This window comes from Carcharodon carcharias, chromosome 7, assembly GCF_017639515.1.
Source record: "Carcharodon carcharias isolate sCarCar2 chromosome 7, sCarCar2.pri, whole genome shotgun sequence".
NCBI lineage: Eukaryota > Metazoa > Chordata > Chondrichthyes > Lamniformes > Lamnidae > Carcharodon > Carcharodon carcharias.
Window position 1 is genome coordinate 160,859,856 of NC_054473.1, and position 21,258 is coordinate 160,881,113.

The following is a 21,258-nucleotide window of genomic DNA, read 5'->3' on the forward strand; positions in this document are numbered from 1 at the left end:
ATAAAAAGAGATACATTGTAGGCAAAACCAGATATAAAATCATAGAATTTTTGCAGAACAGAAGGAGACTATTCAGTTCCATGTATCCATTCTGGCTCTCTGCAAGAGCAACTAAGCTGGTCTCATCCCATGCCTTTTCCCCATAGCCCTGCAATTTTTTTTCTCCTCAGATAATTTTCCAATTTCTTTTGAAAGCCCCAATTGAATCTGCCTCCATCACACTCTCAGGCAATAGATTCTAGACTGTAACTACTTGCTGCATTCACAAGTTTTTCTCATGTTGCCATTGCTTCTTTTGCCAATCATCACAAATTGGTGTCCTCTGTTTCTTGACCATCTGCCAATGGGAACAGTTTGTCCCTATCTATTCTGTCCAGACCGTTCTATAACTTTGAACACCTCTATCAAATTTCCTCAATCTTATTAATTATTAACTAGCAGAGACTTGCAAAACATTTGCAGTAAAATTAGTATCTTTATTGCACAATACTTCTTTAAATCCCCATCTCATGCCAGTCCATCCTTCCTATGCCTTCCATCTCATGCCATACCCATCCCATTCCTTTCATTCCTCTCATATCATCCTATTTCCATACCCCATTCCACTCCTTCCATGCTGACAGTCCCCCCTCTACGCTTGCCATTTCCCTTCCCATGCCGTGCCCTTCCTTCCCAAGCCATCCGCCATCCCCCAGAGGCCAGAGCCCAGTAACTGCAGCTGTGGAGCATCGAGAGCTGGGGCCCAGAGCCCAGTGGCTGAGGCTGGGGAGCATAAAGAGCCAAAGGGGAGAGCCCAATAATAAAGGCCAAGGAGCAGAGAAAGCAGGAGCCCAGCAGCCCATGTGGTTGGCTTCACCCACCAAATCAATGCAATGATAAATCAGAAAATGTTGAGAAAAAAACTGAGAAACCTGCAAAACATTTGCGGTAAGATAAGTATCTTTATTGCAACAGTACTTATTTAAATCCGCATCTCATGCCATTCCATCCTTCCCATGCTATCCCTTTCATGCCATACCCATCCTATTTCTTTCATTCTTTTCATATCATTCCTATCCCATCTTACCTTTCTTCTTATGCCATTCCCACCCCCCATTCCATCCCTCCCATGCATTCTCCCTCCCATGCTGCCCCCTGCCATTCTCCCCCAATGCATTCCACCCCTCGGCATTTTTGCCCACATGCCATTATCTCCCTCTCATGCCATCAACTTCACTCATCTCCATGCTGGCCCTCACCCTGCCAATCCCTCCAGCCAGGGTCACTTTATTGCTGGGCTCACCTTACCTTCCAATTTTATTTTTCTCCAGCAACAACCATCCATCCCGCCACCACAGTAAGCAACCGTTGGCAGCCCCACATATGCTCCAGTCGACACCACATCAGAGCACCTACGCCTCAAAGCAGCAACAGCACTAACTAAAGATCACAGAAGAGGAAGGTTCTTTTTTGAGGGCGGACACAGAAACAGACACAGCTTGGAACCCTTCCCCTCTAACTTTCGGATCTCTCAGGCTATATTCATCAGAAGAAGTTAAGATGTCTCCCAAATGTTTTTATGCTCAGTACAAATGATAAATTAATGTTGCATTAAAATGTTAACATATCTATTTAGCCAATTGTCAACCGGTGCAAAATTTCACCGGATCAACATTGAACCAATCAAAATATTTCAGTCAGACAAAAATTGTGTATTATTATTATAGATTATTAACCTTAATCCTCTCTTCCTTCTTAGTGATGGTTGATTTAGTTGACTTCCCATAAGATGTTTTTTGTCATCCCAAATAATATTACTGACTAAGATTTTTCTTTCTATTCAAATTTTTGGGGGTGAAATTCAAATTTGCCAGGGTACAGACTGGATGGTACTGTATCCATGCCTGTTAAACATTCTGTCTGATTTATTTTTCTCTTGAGTCATTGGGTAGTGGGTGTGTCACGGGCAGACAGTCTGCCACTGCCTCTTTTATGCCCCTGCTGAAGTTGATATTATTGCTTACTGTTACAAACCTTTCCAACACACCTTTATTAGGTGAGTCACCAAATTGCATCTCACTTTTAAAGTTCAAGAAAGGAGCCTGACATAATTGCACACATAATTCCATAATAACAATATATTTGTATTAAAATTTAAAGTGTGACCTGTCCCCAATAATCTCCCTGCCCCAGCGTAGGATCTCATGATTGATTGTACTTTCTATATTATTTAATCAAGAACAGCTCATTAACAGTAAGCTGCTAGTCCTGGAATTCTTTAAACACTAATTCACTTTGTTCTATTTAAATTTTTTGTTAAGTGACAAATATGGTTGAAGCAGAACTTCGAGTCACCAGGACAGGTGATGCAAAGAAGATTCCTTAGTAGCCTTTGTCACCTTGACTCAGTTGGTAATACTCTTGCTTCCAGATGAAAAGGTTTGCAGATTGGGAGTAGGCAAGCCCACTGCTAAAGTGATACACTCTGCATCCCATTTCATGTCTGGCAATTTGTGCAATGCATTCCAATATCTACCCCAGTAAGTACAAAGTGGGTTTTGCTTTCCAAGCGTTACCTGTTCTATTGTATACCTTCTGTGTTTATAGTGAACACTCTCTGAATAGGAAGAACCTCTGTAAGAGAGAAACCTTTTACAAATGTTTCTATTAAACACATAGTGAGTACTGACCAGATCCGGCAGTGCATGTTCTCATCAGTGATATGTCAGTTAACCAATATACAGTGTGTTGAAACTTTGAACAATTTATGCATATAAATTCCTTCCCAATATTGATTGGATTTTTCTTGGATGGATCATGTGATATTTAATGCCTATAAATTTTCACAACTGTAACATAGTTGTGGGTAGCCGAAATCAGTCCTGAAACTTATGTCTAAGAGCTTTTTTCTAATGGAGTATTATAGGAAATGCTATCATTAATGAGGTCATTCAGTGAGGCATGAAGATTATTCGAAAGAGGTCCATCACATTAACATTATCATGAAAGCAACATTATCTTACAATTCTCACTTGTAATAATGTTAACAGAAATGCTGCTTCCTTGAACTTTAAAAACAGCTACATTTGAATGATTGTATAATGTAATGGAGCTGGATTCAAAAACAGTTGCATTAAAATATAAATTTTTATCCTAATAAAAAGAAATCATAAATAAATAATTTTTATTCACATGCCTGAATGTTTACCTTATCTGAAGTTCAATTAATGAAATGCTTCAGCTAAATTGCATCAGACAGCAAAACCTTTAATTATTAGACACGTAGATTTTAATTGTAGGTGGATCTTGGGTGGGGAGCACTTGTGCAAACCACTCAAAGTCCGTCAGGTCAGATATGAACTGTTTTAAGGGTTGGAATTAATTTGCAAAAGGCCAGCAAGCCCATTCATTCTTCCCCTGGCTCCACAAAAATGTTAGAAAAAAATAAAGGCCAGAATCTTCCACTCCGGAATCTAAGTTTGGTGGCAGACAGGAAAGTTGTCATCATTATGACTGGCCGGTGGGACAGCTGAACACATGTGATCTTCCACAGTTCAGCTTGTTAACTAAGCATTCAAGAGAGCACAGCGAATCTCGAGGTGGGGCGGGCAGGAAGTTGTTCGCCGTACTGTTACCTCATGGGGTCAAATGTCCTGGTGCCATATTTAAACAGCATCGGATAGACATTCACTCATCGTGGGCCAGGAGCTTTGCAATACTCCACCAGAGCCTTTGTGGCCGCAGCTTGTACTGGAGAAGCTGGCAGATGTGAGCAACCACATCCTGGGGCACATGAAGGCATCTCTAGCATTGCCATCCACTCATTTCTAATGCTTGGCATTGCAATAGACCCTGTTCGCCAGCATCTTGACCTTCTAGAGGCCCCGTTGCTTCTTTCTGCCCGGGCCCTTGCTCCTCCTGGCCCTGTGCCAACCTGCGATGTGTCCTCCTCCTCATATGGATGAGAGCCATTGCTGAGGCAGGGTTGCCTGCAGCCTGAATCATCAACACCTCAGTGAATCTGTCAACAAACTGAAGTGATACATTTAGTGGGCATAAAAACCAAAAAAACTGCGGATGCTGGAAATCCAAAACAAAAACAGAATTACCTGGAAAAACTCAGCAGGTCTGGCAGCATCGGCGGAGAAGAAAAGAGTTGACATTTCGAGTCCTCATGACCCTTCGACAGAACTTGAGGAATTTAGTGGGCATGTCCTTTACAGGTTACCCTCTGTTTCAAAGCCAGGTGGCTAGTGCTAAGCCCTGACCTGGCCTCCGTCTAAACATGGCATCCTCACCCCACCCTTCCAGGTAAAGGACATCCTAGAGGACCAGAGATGGGTGTTTCTTCCATTTGTACATGACTGTGTATGCAGACATTGCTGTTTGACCAGGGTGATAAGAACTATGTGCAAGAAACCTCCCTCTGACACTATCCTGCTTGCCTCCACTATCCTTGAGACTCTATAAAGAGACCATTGTCTTGACAGCATGGAAAGACTAACCACAAGAGCCCTCATCAGCCCTGACCGTTCACCTGGAAGGATTGAGGTTTGGAGTGGAGAGTTGGCTGCCATCCACTAGCCGTGACCCTTGGGGGCATCCACTTTTCTCCCTCCTTGCCTCTGACAGCAGCAGATGGCAAATGGCACAGAGTGAATGGCAGTTCCACAGCTTGCTGGGATCTTGATGTAATGAGACCCATGAGTCAGGAACAAACCTGATGCCATGTCATCTTCATCATGAACATGGTTGGCATCCAGTTACCTCATAATTATTAGGGTGTCCTTTTAGTCAGCCACTTGTGCTGACCTTGAACTCCCAGTCAGAGGGATCTCACTGATTGACTAACTGTGTGGTCAAGCTCAAATTTGAAAAATAGTGTGCGTCACCTTCCAGACTCGATTCACCACCTTCTACCCTCCCCTGTCACCCACCAACTTCCCCCCATCAACATAAATCCACCCAATATCACCATTCCTCTCCCCTCTATCACCCTTAAATCTCCCCCTGTTACCCTGGACCCAGTCACAATCCACCTCCACATGCCTTCCTCTCCCTCAGAGCCAACACCCATTACCATCTACATACCCACCCTGACCCTGCCGCCTCCCATTATCCAAGTCACCTGTCTAGTCCCCCTCTGTGAGCCCACCCCTCCATGAGACCTTCACCAACCAAGCTCTCACCCTACCGTACCCCAGTCCCCCTCTGACTGTGACTGTTCCCTCCTATCACCAGCACCCTACATTCATCCCCGGACCCCATTCTTGACACCACTGACCCCACCTCCGAAGACCCTCTCTACCCCAACCCCACTACTTCCCCAGACACTCTCCCCCCATCCTTCCCCATACACTATTTCCCCTCTGCTTTCCTGGAACTCTCTCCCCTCCTTCCCCAGACACTCGCCCCACCTCCCCCTTCCCAGATACTTTTCCCCAACCCACTGCATTCCCTGCTTAGCCTGCCTCTCGTGTCCAGCCTTGCTGCAGCTTTTGCTATTGGCACTGGACAGATGTGAAGTTAGGTGAGGTTCCCAAGAAGGTGACAGCAGCATCTACTGACCTCCAAGTTGTGGAAGAGGTGAAGCTCGCCAGGTGCACGCTACTCATATACAGTCATAAAACTGAATGTTTTAAATTTTCTGCTGGTGGGAACTTAATTTGGATGACAAACTTAATCCCAGTGAGGTGGCCTTTTAATGAACTAGCATGAGACTCTTATGCATGCAAATAGGGTTCCCGACATTGTTCTTCGGAAAGCTTGACCCACCTTTAACCCGCCTTGAAAGTAGGGAGAACAAAATTCCACAGTTTATCCTGCCGTTGGGAAACAAATTTTTGCCTCCCACCAAATGACGTACCCCTGCCTGCCACGATTCCCGCTGCCAGCAGAATCGGAAGATTCTGTCCAAATACCGAACTGCAGAGTTTGCAAAATTACATTTAGGTGGCAAGGGATCCAATGTTACATCTCATTGGTCCTAAGGATTACGATGTATTTTGTCTATGTATTTCATAGGACACCTAAATGAGACTCCTGCCTAAAACAGGCTGGCGACTGGGTCAGCCACATGGAAGCCCCCAGGAAAATGGCAGCAGGTAAGGCTAGGGCAGTAAGTACAGCAGCACGATTGTTTTTGGTCAGCTGCATTCTGTTCCCACTTGGGAAAGTGATTTATAATTGGCATCACTGACTTAAACTCAGAATTATCGTTCATTTGGCAAACAGTAGCGTTTTGCAACCCCATTTATTATATGATTAAGCTATTGGCATTCTGGGTTAGTAAAACAGCTTTTGTAAATGCTAACACTATTAAAGAAACTCAAGCTTTCCCCAGGTGACAACAGTCTTTGGTGATATCATTTACTTCTGCATTGACCTATGTATAGTAATGTTATACCGGACACTTTCCATTGATTACCTTCTGTTACTGCTGCCAAAAAGGCAATGCTTCCTGTAATTATCAGTACTGCAGTAATTCCTGGCACATTTTATTATATTATTTAAGACATTTATTCAAAAGGGAGCTGAAAAATTCTATCGTGATTGCACAGTATGCAGTACATCTACTTAAAAATGAATTTGTGCTAAAGCAATGTCCCAGATAAAGTTAGAATCCAAGAAGGGTTTTAAAACCCAAATCATGTTGCAGTTTGAGGGAGTTTTCTGACTTCAAATTGGCTGCGGCATCTCCTACATTATAACGGTGAAGATACTTCTAAAGTACCATCATTGCCTGTAAAGCATTTTGGGATGTGCTGAGGTTGGAAAAGATGCCATGTAAATGCATATTGTCCTTTTTAATCTTTCTCGGCACAAGTTTTACCGTAAATGAGATACCTTGGCAGCATTTTGTTTTGTTCTAAAATAATAATTGCATAAAGATGATAAGAGATTGGAACTCATGTGAAAAAATATTCATGTTACATTTCTGGAGGAAAAAAAGAAAATTTATCATAATTGTATATATGATTTAAGAAAACTAACCATAGAAAACTATGTAGAAAAGTGATGAAGGAAAAGCAAATTCAACCTAATTGTGTGAAAAACATGTCTACAAGGTCAGCCTCAAAGAAAAATGATGCATCAAACAGAGTATAATTTGAATCTATCCCCTCAGTCCTACCCTGGTAGGTCTTGTTAGAATGTTCATGTGCTGTGGAGGAAGGTGAAGAGGTTGAGACATGAATGTAGTCAATAGGTCAACTGGTGGTGTCAACTTTCTCAGTTCAGTCCAGACTATTGGGAAAATGTCATGCAATCTGATAATATCATTACTCCACTGGTATAAATTAGTCTGCACAGTCTGTGCAAAGTCCTAACAATAATTCCTGTCCTTGTCTATGTCTGGAAATGGGCAGATTGAGAGCTCCACTTGCTGTTCACTACACTTAAAATGTTTATTAACATGACTCTTCCCTCCTTCAAGTCATTCACCATGTACTGCACCATTGTTAGCTATTTCTCTTTGGAAGTTACTTCCCCGCTGGTGGCTTCCTCACAGACTGACTTCTAGTTTTTGTGATGTTTCTTGAACATTGGTACCTGGGGAAAATTGAATTCCCATGTCATTCTCGGAAGCCAATACGGGTTCATCTCCAGAGAATGCAACTGGGGATATAATTAATTCATCTGTGAATTTAGAAATAGAGAAGTTACAAATTTTAACAGACCACTGCTTATTTATCCGCATTGTCAAAGATTACCGAATAAAAATATAAGCCATATTGTGTTCAGTTTTGTTGGAGACCAATAATGTTCTCCTGATGTTTGATGAATTCTTTATTAACATTATTCATTTCATCTAACATTTAGTCATTTAAATTATACCTGCTAATTAATGCAGAAATGAGAATGTTAGTATGCCTGTGGATTATTCATTACTTGGAAATGTTTACCCAAAATGCTGCAGGTATTCATTTGGCTTATGGCTCTTAATAAAAAAATGTGAAGAGCCATATAATGTTAAAATGCCTCAAAACATTTCAAATAATGAAATTGGAGTGCAATGATTAATATATAGGTAAAAACAGCAACTGGGCAGCACCACTAACATTCCACAAACAACATTGAGATGAAAGATCAGTAAATTTGGGGTTTCGTGGTATTCAAGCAGGAATGTTGGCCAGGCTACTGAGAAACTTTCTGTTCTTTTAATAGTGCCAAGGATATTTAACATACACTTAAGCAGCCAAGACAGGATTTTAGTTTAACATGTTCTATGAATGGAGAGCACCACCAATAGCACAACACTCCTGGAGGACTGCACAACGCTTTCTGAGGACATGGAATGGATTATTAGCTTTTATAAAATTCATTCATGGAATGTGGGCATCGCTGCCTGGGCCAGCATTTATTGCCCATCTTTAATTACCCTCGAGGAGGTGGTGGTAAGCTGCCTTCTTGAAGTGCTGCAGTCCATGTCGTGTAGGTACACCCACAGTGCTGTTAGGAAAGGAGTTCCAGGATTTTGATCCAGCCACAATGAAGGAATGGTGATATGTTTCCAAGTCAGAATGTCTTGGAGGGGAATTTGCAGGTGGTAGCGTTCCCATGCCTCTGCTGCCTTTGTTCTTCTAGATGGTAGCAGTTGTGGGTTTGGTAGGTGCTGTCTAAGGAGCTTTGGTGAGTTCCTGCAGTGCATCTTGTAGATGGCACACGTGAATGTTTGTGGATGGGGTGCCAATCAAGTGGGCTGCTTTGACCTAGATAGTGTCAAGCTCCTTGAGTGTTGTTGGAGCTGCATTTATCCAGCCAAATGGAGAGTATTCCATCACAATCCTGACTTGTGCCTTGTAGATGATGGACAGGATTTGGGGGTCAGGAGGTAAGTTACTCACCGCTGGATTCCTAGTCTCTCATCTGCTCTTGTAGTCACTGTATTTATATGGCCAGTCTGGTTCAATTTCTGGTCAATGGTAACCCCCAGGACATTGATAGTGGGCGATTCAGTGATGGCAATGCCACTGAATGTCAAGGGGCGATGGTTAGATTTCCTCTTGTTGGAGATGGTCACTGCCTGGGACTTGTGTGGCGCAAATATCAATTACCACTTGTCAGGCCAATCCTGGATATTGTCTGAGTCTTGTTGCATTTGGACATGGACTGCTTCATTATCTGAGGAGTTGCAGATGGTGCTGAATATTGTGCAATCATCTGCAAACATTCCTACTTCTGATGTTATGATGGAAGTAAGGTCATTGATGAAGCAGCTGAAGATGGTTGGGCTTAGGACAATACCCTGAGGAACTCCTGCAATGATGTCCTGGAACTGAGATAATTTGACCTCCAACAACCACAACCATCTTCCTTTATGCTAGGTGTGACTCCATCAAAAGGAGAGTATTCTCCCTGATTCCCATTGACTCCAGTTTTGCTGGGGCTCCTTGATGCTATACTTAGTCAAATGCTGCCATGATGCCTAGGGCAGTCATTCTCATCTCACCTCTGGAGTTCTGCTCCTTTGTCCATATTTGAACCAAGGCTACGATGAAGTCAAGAGCTGATTGATCCTGGCAGAACCCAGACTGAGCATCAGTGAGTAGGTTATTGCTAAGCAAGTGTCACTTGATGGCATTAATAATGACCCCTTTCATCACTTTACTCATGATCGAGAGCAAACTGATGGGTGGTAATTGACCGGGTTGGATCTGTCCTGCTTTTTATGCACAGCACATACCTGGGCAAATTTCCACATTGCCAGGTAGATGCCAATATTGTAGCTCTACTGAAACAGTTAGGTTAGGGGCATGGTAAGTTCTGGAGCACAAGTCTTCAGTGCTATGGCCAGAATGTTGTCAGGGCCTGTAGCCTTTGCAGTATCCAGTGCCTTCAGCCGTTTCTTGATATCATGTTGAGTGAGTCGAATTGACTGAAGACTGGCATCTGTGATGCTGGGGTTCTTTGGAAGAGGCTGAGATAGATCATCCACTCAGCACTTCTGGCTGAATTTGTTGCAAATGCTTCAGCTTTATCTTTTGCACTGATGTGCTGGGCTCATCCATGATTGAAGATGGGGATATTTGTGGAACCTCCTCCTCCAGTGAGATGTTTAATTAACCACCACCATTCACGACTGGATGTGGCAGGACTGCAGAGCTTAGATCTGATTTGATGGTTGTGGGATCACTTAGCACTGTCCATCACATGATGCTTACACAGTTTGGTAAGCAAGTAGTCCTGAATTGTACCTCAATTATAGGTACGCCTGGTGCTGCCCCTATCATGCCCTCCTGCACTCTTCATTGAACCGAGTTTGAGCTCCTGGTTCAGTGGTAATGGTGGAGTGGGGGATATGCCAAGCCATGAGGTTACAGATTGTGGTTGAGTACAATTCTGCTGCTGCTGATGGCCCACAGTGCCTCATGGATGCCCAGTTTTGAGTTGCTAGATCTGTTCAAAATCTATCCTATTTAGTACGATGCTAGTGCCACATAACACGAGGGAGGGTATCCTCAATGTGATGTTGGGACTTTGTCTCCAGAAGGACTGTGCGGTGGTCACTCCTACCGATATTATCATGGACAGATATATCTGCGGCATACAGATTGGTGAGGATGAGGTCAGGTATGTTTTTTCCTCTTGTTGGTTCCCTCACCACCTACAGCGAGAGAGTGAGAGAGAAACAGTGTGGTCATTTACAGGGTGAGAGTGTGAGAGAAACAACGTGGTCATTTACAGTGAGAGTGTGAGAGAAACAGCGTGATCATTTACAGCAAGAGGGTGTGAGAGAAACAGTGGGGCCAATTACAGGGTGAGAGTGTGAGAGAAACAACGTGGTCATTTACAGTGAGAGTGTGAGAGAAACAGCGTGATCATTTACAGCAAGAGGGTGTGAGAGAAACAGTGGGGCCAATTACAGGGTGAGAATGTGAGAGAAACAGTGTGGTCATTTATAGTGAGAGAGTGTGAGAGGAGTGGGGGCCTTTAACAGTGAGAGAGTAAGAGAAGAGTGTGAGACCATTAAAGAGCCTGAGAGGGAAAAGAGTGTGGAGAGTAGCTGTTTGGTGAGTAGGATTTCTAGTCTTTAAAGTAAAGTAAGGTCTTTAGTTTGTGTTTAGATCTCTATACTTTTTTTTCTCTTTTTCTTAAAGATATCTTGTTTAGTATAAGATCGGTACGGGTGTGTATAAAAAAATAATTATAATAAAGTGTAAAGAGTGGGGATACTAGAGTAATTAATTAACAAATTGAATAAAATACGATAGTGATGGCAGGACGGGTGATCTGTTGCTGCTGCAACATGGTGCTACTGGACACCAAGGTGATCCAGAGCGAACACATCTGTACCAAGTGTTTGCAAATCGAGGAACTTCGCATCTGAGTTAAGGAGCTGGAGTCCAAGCTGCAAACATTGCGCCACATCAGGAAAGGGGGAAGTTACCTGGACACTTTGCTCCAGGAGGCAGTCACACCCCTCAGATTAGGTCATTCAAATGTGGTCTGTGATCAGAGACAGGAGTGTGTGACTGCAGATGAAGCAGGTGTGGGGACCCAGGATTAGTGTTCGAGGACCCTCGGCCCCTGCAACTGTCCAACAGTTACAAGCTTCTTGCAAGCTGTGTGGATGAGAGCGGGGACTGCAGGAACAATGAGCGAACTGACCGTGGCACCAAGGGAACCACTCAAGTTGGGGGAGGAAATGGAAGCGTAGTAGTGGTAGGGGACAATATAATTAGGGCAATAGATACTGTTCTCTGCAGCCATAAGTGTGAGTCCCGAAGGCTTTGTTGCCTGCTCGGTGCCAGGGTTAAGGACATCCCCTCACAGCTGGAGAGGAACTTGGAATGGGAGTGGAGGGATCCAGTTGCCATCGTCCACATTGGTACCAACGACATTGATAGGACTAGAAAGGAGGTTCTGCTGAAAGAATTTAAACAGTTAGGAGCTAAATTAAAAAGTAGAACCTCCAAGGCAATAATCTCAAGATTACCTGAGCCATGGGCAAACTGGCATAGAGTAAATAAAGTCAAAGAGTCAAATGCGTGGCTCAAAGATTGGTGTGGGAGGAATGGGGCACTGGCACCAGTACTGGGGTAGAATGGAGCTGTTCCACTGGGATGGGCTTTACTTGAACCGTGTTGGGGTCAGTGTCCTGGTGAACCGAATAACTAGGGCTGTAGAGGCGGCTTTAAACTAAATAGAGGAGGGGAGGGTTCTGGAAAGGGGATGCATCGGTTTACAAAACCAAAGGACATACCCCTGAATATTTAGCTTTGATCTCCTGGTAACCACATCTCCCTAATGGCTATAAGATCAGACATATTAACCTCCATTTGTGCCATTAATTTATATATTTTCTTCCAAATACTACATGCATTTAAGTAAAGAGCCATATTTTGCCTTTTTACCATTTTTTCCCTTTTTGACCCTATTTGCTGCTGTTTTTTAATGTCTGTACACTCTATCCCTGCCTGTCACACTCTGGGTATCATTACCTAAATAGCTGCCCTGCAGGCCCTTTCAGAGGGCATTTAAGAGTCAACCACATTGGAGTCACATGAATATTTTAATGGTCATCATTAGACTTTTAATTCTAGATTTTTATTAATTGATTTCAAATTCCACCATCTGCCGTGATTAGATTCAAACCCAGAGCATTACCCTGGGTCTCTGTACAATGCCACTATGTCACCACCTCCTCCGATTAGATAGTATACTGCAATTTTGATGATGGGCTCCAACTCACAACCTTCTGACTCAGAAGTGACAGTACTAGCTAGTGAACTGAACTGATTGTAAACGGCATTTTCCAAATGGATCAACCTGAGGCTAGATAACTATGTAATGGAGAAAGGAATAGAAGGATATGTTGATTGGGAGATGAAGTAAATAGGATAGGAGGAAACTGATATAGGGTGTAGGGTCGTACAGGTGTGCTCCACTATCATCCATTATGTGGCCACTGCTCATCATCCCTCCTGATTGCAATCTTAACCTCCCTCTCAATTACCACCCTCTCCAAATGATCCAATCCTCTTCCTGGTCAGCCCCCTTTCCTGTTCAAATGTAAGGAAGACCCAAAGCCCAATACCCATTTCAGCAAAAATTCAATATCCTGATTTCTAGACCAAGATTATTTCCTTGATAAAAATTTTCAAACTTGCACAACACTGTGTTATTGCCATTAACATAATATGTGCAAATATCCACTCTCCTTCCCTTGTACATGCGGGATACTTTTGTATTCAGGTAACCTGCGTTATATGTAAGATAGGAAGCTCATGTGTGGTAATGTAAAGGGGAAAAATTTCACTTTGTACCACTCTACATGTTTTTATTGTAATTGTTATCATGAGAACAGTGATGTAGGTGTGAAACCACTATTACAATCAAAGAAAATGTGAAGGAGTGGCTAAGATATATTGAACACATTTTAAAATTGTTAAATTTTTCATTATTTCAGAGCCTTTCAGCTTTCAACGTGCATATGACATTTTATAACCTGGTTTAAAGATTAACTATAACATAGAAAAATTAACCAACACATATAATATGTACAAGCTGGTAAATTCGTTCATGCCTCACTCTCACAGCAATGAAATGTATCCTATTAAAATACTGTATTGTCTTTATGAAAAAATGCATTTAGCAAACCTTTCTACGTCTTTACCAAATACTGTGACAAGATGATACAAGTTTTGTCAAAATCTATCACTTGGTTGCAGAAATGTTATTGTGGCAGATCTATGCAAGGATGGTTTCCATCACTTGCCATGTAGCTCACAAAGAAATAGCGATTTGTATTGAGTTATTCCTCTAATTATTCCTTATCTTGCCTCACACATAAAAAATGGTCACTTGTACAGTACTGGAACCATTTCCCCAGCAAAATGTTAGTGCCTTCAGATTAGATTAAAATTGGTGTTACAAAATTGACAAGAAAAAGAAGGAAAAAAGTTATTTGAACTGTGCATTCATTTTTGACTTTTCCTGATATTGCATATTGTAGGAAGCTTAATAAATCATTCACTGTATCACATATTCTAGAACTTTGCGTTGGATGGGCAGTGTCTGTTCCATTTCCTTCCCCCAGCACAAAATTGGAAAAAAGAGGGACTTTTTTTTGGATTAAGGACCAAAGTGGCAATCTGTGCATGGAGCTGGAGGACGTAGGTAAGATTTTGAATGATTACTTTTCATCTGTGTTCACTATGGAGAAGGACAATATAGGCGTAGAAATCAAGGAGGGGAACTGTGATATACTTGAACAAATTAGCATTGAAAGGAGGAGGTTTTAGTAGGCTTAAAAGTGGATAAATTCCCAGGCCCAGATGAGATGTATCCCAGGCTGCTATGTGAGGCAAGGGAGGAGGTTGCAGGGGCTCTGACACTAATTTTCAAATCCTCTCTGGCCACAGGAGAGGTGCCAGAGGACTGGAGGACAGCAAATGTGGTACCACTATTCAAGAAGGGTAGTAGGGATAAACCAGGTAATTACAGGCCAGTGAGTCTAACATCAGATAGGGAAACTATTGGAAAAAACTCTGAGGGACAGGATTAATCTCCATTTGGAGAGGCAGGGGTTAATCAGGGATAGTCAGCATGGCTTTGTCAGGGGGAGATCATGTCCAACAAATTAGATCTAATTTCTCGAGGAGATGAATAGTTGTGTAGATAAGGGTGGTGCAGTTTATGTAGTCTACATGGACTTCAGTGAGGCTTTTGACAAGGTCCCGCATGGAAGAATGGTCAAGAAGATAAGAGCCCATGGGATCCAGGACAAGTTGGATCCAAAATTGGCTTAGCAGCAGAAGGTAGAAGGTGATGGTCGAAGGTTGTTTTTGCGATTGGAAGCCTGTGACGAGTGGTGTACCGCAGGGATCAGTGCTGAGATTCTTGCTGTTTGTAGTGTACATTAATGATTTAGATGTGAATATAGGAAGTATGATCAATAAGTTCGCAGATGACACGAAAATTGGTGGTGTCATTAATAGCGAGAGCCTTAGATTACAGGATGATATAGATGGGCAGAGCAGTGGGAAATTGAATTTAATCCTAAGAATTGTGAGGTGATGCATTTTGGGAGGACTAACATGTCAAGGGAATATACAATGAATGGTAGGACCCTAGGAGATACAGAGGATCAGAGGGACCTTGGTGTACATGTCCATAGTACCCTGAAGGCAGCGGCACAGGTAGATAAGGTGGTTAAGAAGGCATATGGGATACTTGCCTTTAGTAGCCGAAGCATAGAATATAAGAGCAGGGAGGTTATGTTGGAGCTGTATAAAATGCTGGTTAGACCACAGCTGGAGTACTGTGTGCAGTTCTGGTTGCCAGACTATAGGAGGGATGTGATTGCACTAGAGAGGGTGCAAAGGAGATTCATCAGGATGTTGCCTGGGCTGGAGCGCTTCAGCTGTGAAGAGACACTGGATAGGCTAGGGTTATTTTCATTCGAGCAGAGAAGGCTGAGAGGGGACCTGATAGAGCCAAACAAAATTATGAGGGGCGTAGATAGGAAGAAACTTTTCCTCTTAGTGGTGGTGTCAATATCCAGGGGGCATAAATTTAAGGTAAGAGGCAGGAGGTCTAAAGGGGATTTGAGGACTTTTTTTTTCACCGAGAGGGTGGTTGGAATTTGGGACACACACTGCCTGAGAGGGTGGTAGAGGCAGGAACCCTCACAACATTTAAGAAGTATTTAGATAAACACTGGAAATGCCATAGCATACAGGGTGTGGGCCAAGTGCCGGAAAATGGGATTAGAATAGATAGGTGCTTGATGGCCGGCATAGACGCGATGGGCTGAAGGGCCTGTTTCTGTGCTGTATAATTCTATGATGCTATGATGATGATTCACAAATGTTTGTACACATCTTGAAATATGTATTAAATCATTTCTTACATCAAGTTGCAACATGCTATGTGGGTCATGTAGGAATAGTTATACTTTCATTAGACTAAACTACATGAAGAAAATGTTTAACGTCTACAGTAGCTGACATTTACAACTAAACCACATTCCTTTTGGGGGTTAAGCTTTAATATGCCTGCAATCATCTGATAAACATAAAAGCAAATAATTAGCACCCACTCCTGTTCTACTATCAAATTGTACTCTTTGGCTAGATTTAAACAGGGGTACATAAATTAAACATTCAAATGCTATACTCTTTCAGAAGTCTTTCTTCTGTTAGCACCTGATATCAGATCCTTCACAACATCCTGTATAAATTGGCTAGACATTAGAAAAACCAAGGGCTGACTTTCTGTTTGGCGAGCGGAGGCCGAGGCCCGCTCACTGATGTGTAAAACGACGCAGGGTGACATCGGGCATGCGTCCCGACATCACCCCGTGTCATTTAGATTTTCAGTTTGGCAGGCGCGCAGCCGAATCAGCTGCATGCCCACCAAACTGTCAAAGGCCTATTAAGGCCATTAAAAAAGTAATTAAAGTGATTAATGGACCTGCCCGTCCAACCTTAAGGTTGGCAGGTAGACCAGGAGCCCAGGCGGGCTTCTGAAAATACATGAAACCTCATCCACGGGCGGGATGAGGTTTCATGAGGTTATTAAAATTTGTATGAAATCTCTAAGTAAAAGAAATTGACATGTTCCACCTCATGTAACAGTGACACATGAGGGGACATGTCAGTAATTTTTTTCTCATCTTTATTTAATGTTTCAAACCTAAGCCGATCTCCCTGAGGCAGCACTTTGCCTAAGGGAGATCTGTGTGCTCTTTCGCGCATGCACTCCTGACTCAGGGAATCGCACCCCCCCACTGTCACACACACACACACACACACACACACCCCCCCACCACCCCGGCCTGCACAGGGAGCATATAGCACTTAACTAGCGGACGTAACGCTGGGCAGGCCTTAATCGGCCTGCCCACCTAAAATGGTGGCGCACCCCCAAATGGGGGGCGCCGATCGGGAACCCACCCGCTCCAGCAAAACCTCCCCGATGGGGGGAAGATCCTGTCCTATAACTCATTGTGACCTGAAACTGGTTGTCCAATTTGTTTCTGTGCATTATTGTGGTGTGCTTGTGTATCTGTATCGCACTAATCTGCATGATCAGATTAAAAATCTGCTTTTCTGAACAGTTGTACCTCAGGAATTTCCTCCTGGGGTTTTACTTTTATCTTGACGTAATAAAGATTTCACGCACTATATGGCTACCTTTGGCAGCCCCATCCAATTGACGATGGTGGGTGGGCACCTGAATCTGGAGGGCCAATAGGAGGCTGTCAGCACTAACAGGTTGGCAGCCCCACTGTGGTGGCTGCTGAAATAGGTAGGGAGGCATGAGGGCACCTCCGCTCCCGGTCACCAGCTACAAATAAGTTAAGCATGAGAGCCAAGAGGGTGTGGGCGTTTGAACATCAGGGGGAAAGCCTCTCACAGTAAAGGGCGCTATCACCATTGCTGCTGAATTTCAGAGCGGCACCTTCCAAATAGATGGGCACCTCTGGTTCTGATGTCTACCTGTCCTGCTATTTTAGGCTAGCATAGTTTCATGGACAGATTCCTGATACAAATGTACCCCATGCCCCATGAAAATCCAGTTGGGGGTAGGAGAGTGCCTTTAATTAAGCCCTCAAGGGGCTTAATTGATTACCCACTACATTTAATTGGGGACCGGTATACAGGACCCACCGCCTCTTCTAAAATCGCTGGGAGGCTGGACAGCGTTAAAAACCATCATAGAATTGCAGCCTTGCCTGCCTTCAGTACCACCTCCTCAGTCAAACAAAAATTCAGCCCACAGTAATGTTTCAGGTCTGTGACTTTCAACAGAATGAGGAAATGCTACAGATGTAACAGGCTTTAAGCGAGCACAGAAGCAGGGAAAGGATGGAAGGGAGGAGTGGAAAGAACAAAAGGGTAGATCTGTAATAGGATTGAAGGAGAGATTAAAGGGATAAAAATGCAAGGCAAAGGGTAATGAAAAGAGATGGGTCAAATAGAAGTGGCAACAGCAGAATTATCACCCGCACCTACTCTCCAAAAAAATTGGAAATAATGTTTATGATCTGAAACTGTTGGACTCGATATTGACTCTGGAAGTCTATAAAGAGCCTAATCAAAAGAGGTGGTTATATAGATCATTTGGTTTGGCACTTTTACCTTTTGTATCACTTATCACTTGTAAGCTCGCACTAGGAATCAAAATATATATGCCAGAATTTTATGCCACCTCTCCCGGGAACTGGCTGGCAGGCAGAGCGCAGTTGTAAAATCAGGTGAGCCATGCAAAATAGCTTTGTGGCTTCCAGGGCCAGCGCAGGCGGACTTGCCCTGATTTTCCAACTGGTGGGTAGAACCACTGCCTCTATGTGAAATCCCGGCCATACAACAAAAGCATATTCAACATGCAATCATATTCAGTGCTTTATCTCAAATTTTAGTTATTATTTTTCCACAGACCTCAAGGCTAGACTAACATGGATGCCATTATAATGTTAATGTGAAATAGATATTTCATTGATTATTGGAAAAATAATTTAAGTTCCTCACTAATTAAACTGGTGCAACTCCAGGCTAATAGTCACCATTTTGCATATGATTCATTCAGATTGAAGCCGCTTTGCTGGCAATCCCTTTTTTTAAAAAGATGCTAGTGTATGCACATTGAAATACAATGCATCTTTGTATATGTACCATTTGTTAAATTTTGCTGGAATTTTTTTTCTGTTGAGGTAAATTAAAGATAGGCAGCTGATGGAGTAATCTTTTATATATAACCTCATTGACATTATAATTTGGAAATGTTTGAATTGTTGTTGTCTGGAAGAGGCGAACATATACGATGGGGAGAATTTTCTCTTCAGTGTGCAGGGACAGGCTCCACATGCTGACACGTGCGTCCCAACATCACTGCATGTCATTTCAATCTTACGTTTGGCGGGTGCGCGCCAGAGTTGGCTGCATGCCCACTGAACTGTCAAAGGCCTGTTAAGGCCATTAATCAACTGATTAAACAAATGACAGGCTGCCCATTCGGGCAGGTGAAGAGCCCAAGCGGCCTTCACGTTTTGCATGAAACCTCATCCACAGGCGGGATCGGCTCTGCACCCGCCTGCGCCCGCTCCCGACCAACGGGGAGAAAATTCTCCCAAAGTTTAATTCCCGCAAAACTTTCCGTTGAAATTCTATGTTCTTTGCAATTTTGACGTCAGGGTTAGATATCCTAGATATATACAGCTTGTGTATTCTCTCGTAATGTGACTTGGACAGCAACTTATAAGGACAGGTATTTCTCTTTACAAATATTGCTGCCAAGACTTATCTACTGCAGTCACTTCCCTAGCTCCCCCTTCTCTAACCCATAAAAGATGTAACTTTTTTTGTTGACTAGGATAGAAAACGTAAATATTTTTGTTACATAGCTGCAACACCAAAACCATTACTTTTATACCTAGGATATAATTTGCACCATGATATTCTCTTTGGTTTCCTCCCTTAGCATACCCCACCCCCACCTCCCACCCCACCACCGACCCACTTGTTGTTTCTTGTTAATCTATCCACCTGTCTCTTGTATGCGTGTTCTCTAACACTGGTCTTCTCTCATACTGATTTATTTTGACCCTCCCTGTTCAGTCCAAAGACTTGTACATAATCTAGGCCGACACTTCAGTACAGTATTGAGTTAGTGCTATTAGGTTGGGGGTGCTGTCTTTGTGTTAAACCAATGCCCCTCTAACCTCTCAGGCAAACATAAACGATCCCATGGCAATATTTTGAAGAAATGTAGAGGCGTTCTCCTTGATATCCTGACCAGTAGCTATCCTTCAACTAACATCACTAATACAGATCATCACATTATTGCTGTTAGGCCCTTACTGTACGCAAACTGGCTCCCATGGTTTCCTACATTACAATAGTGAATGCACTTCAAAAGTAGAGATGAAACACAGCAAGAGAGAGAAACAATACTAGAAAAAGAGAAAAACACAGGAAAAGCATCAACAGAGGGGGAGGAGAAAAAATAGCAATAGAGGGTGTGGGCAAGGGAAGAAGTGAGACAGAAACAGAGAGAAACAGTTACAGGGAGAGGAACTGCAACAACTAGAAGGAGAAGTAAGACAGAGTGAAGCAGCAATAAATAAACATTTTTTAAAAAACAACCAGAGATCGATCTTTCAATTAAAAACACAAATATATCCTTTCTGCTCATTTGGTGCTAGTGGCGGTAAAGCAATTTGGGGCATCCTGAGATGCGCTATATAAATTATTTTCTTTATAAGTCTCTGACTCTCCTGACACATCATCTTGGCCTCATTTTAATTTCTGTTTTAAATCCTCCCAATACGTGTCACACAGAAGTAGAAGCTTAGCATCAAAATTGCTAAAAACAAAATCACATTTCTTGGCACAATGTTTGCATATTCAGACAACTTCTATGAAATGAAAATCACCCACAGCTTAATGAAAATGAGCAATTACTATGGTTTTAAATTAAAAACACTATTGCAAGGAGAAACAATGGTTAGGAAAATTAGTTTGTTGATGTTCAACTGAATAACAAGCATGGTGGAGTTCTCAGAACTGAGGTACAGTAAATTATTTTCATAATTACTCAAGTTTTTTTTCATATTTATTTTAATGCTGGCAGTGTCCATATTGGAGTGAGCTTGGTTCAATGGTAGGTTCCCTGTTTCTGAGTTGGAATGATAGGGGTTTGAACCATACTCTAGACAGCCCCAATGAGCAAAGACAGGAGTTTCACTCACTGAATATTGCGTTATTTATTTACATCAAATGGGATACTCACATCCAATGGGTGCTATGTACCTTTCACTACATCACCAAGCAACCCCACCCAACAGCCTCCCCACCCGATCCCCCAGTAAGTAGGAGAATTGAGCTCTAGAGCCAGATTTTCATGTGGGTTCGGGGAAAATCAACTTGTACACTTTTGCACCTTCCGAAATGCACACCCGACCCATGTGTGACTTTGTCCAGGATTTTTATCTCTTCACACAGGTTTTTGGGTTTGCAATGTATTTTGCAAGCCGTGAAGGAATGCGTGAGGACTCCAGGTGTGGAGTCAGTTAAAAGGCCTGTCTCAGTTCTCCAACACAGCAGCCCAGCTCCCAACATTGCTAAAGGTCTCCTAATCCTCACCCCTATCGCCCCCACCCAATTGCATGCCACCCCATGCCCTCCCACCCCCACCCACCCCTCATGCCACCCCATGTCCCCTCAGGTTACCCATGTGCCCAATGTCTCCTCATCAAACCCCCCCCACCCACCCATACCCTATGCTTCCACAAGCCCCCTTAGATCACCCTTTCATCTCTGTGACTGCCCC

The 21,258-nt window shown here is 43.0% G+C and overlaps 1 long non-coding RNA gene across 1 annotated transcript in view; it reads left to right on the forward strand.

Annotated features, from left to right (window-relative positions):
- Nucleotides 1-14,209, forward strand: part of LOC121279648 — a 31,505-nt gene extending 17,296 nt beyond the window's left edge. The window contains exons 2-3 of the long non-coding RNA XR_005943456.1: nt 6,004-6,083; nt 13,975-14,209. This is a non-coding gene — a long non-coding RNA (uncharacterized LOC121279648). The remainder of the gene's footprint in view (nt 1-6,003; nt 6,084-13,974) is intronic.
- Nucleotides 14,210-21,258: the final 7,049 nt, after the last annotated feature.